The sequence below is a fragment of the Penaeus monodon genome, chromosome 29, assembly GCF_015228065.2.
Source record: "Penaeus monodon isolate SGIC_2016 chromosome 29, NSTDA_Pmon_1, whole genome shotgun sequence".
Lineage (NCBI taxonomy): Eukaryota > Metazoa > Arthropoda > Malacostraca > Decapoda > Penaeidae > Penaeus > Penaeus monodon.
In genome coordinates, this window is record NC_051414.1 from 28,807,025 (window position 1) to 28,807,519 (window position 495).

The 495-nt window shown below is 62.2% G+C and overlaps 1 protein-coding gene across 1 annotated transcript in view; it reads left to right on the top strand.

Moving 5' to 3' along the window:
- The window catches only part of LOC119592115, a 15,745-nt gene extending 15,269 nt beyond the window's left edge, over nucleotides 1–476 (top strand). The window contains exon 9 of the mRNA XM_037940935.1: nucleotides 57–476. The gene's annotated coding sequence lies outside the window, so the exon portion shown is untranslated. The remainder of the gene's footprint in view (nucleotides 1–56) is intronic.
- Nucleotides 477–495: the final 19 nt, after the last annotated feature.

The following is a 495-nucleotide window of genomic DNA, read 5'->3' on the forward strand; positions in this document are numbered from 1 at the left end:
GGAAACACCTATACAATAACGTGTGGAGTTACTAATTCTCTATGTTCGATTGCCAGAGGACTCAGGTACCACGATTGGACCGCCACCGCCAACCACCCCTGGACCGCAACCGCAAACCTCTCCCGGACCGCAACCGCAAACCTCTCCCGGACCGCAACCGCAAACCTCTCCCGGACCGCAACCGCAAACCTCGCCCAGACCGCAACCGCAAACCTCTCCCGGACCGCAACCGCAAACCTCTCCCGGACCGCAGCCGCAAACCAGCCCTGGACCGCAACCGCAAACCTCTCCTGGACCGCAACCGCAAACCTCTCCGGACCGCAACCGCAAACCTCTCCTGGACCGCAACCGCAAACCTCTCCTGGACCGCAACCGCAAACCTCTCCTGGACCGCAACCGCAAACCTCTCCCGGACCGCAGCCGCAAACCACCGCTGGACCGCAACCGCAAACCACTGCTGGACCTCAACCACAGACCACACCAGCCACTCTCGGA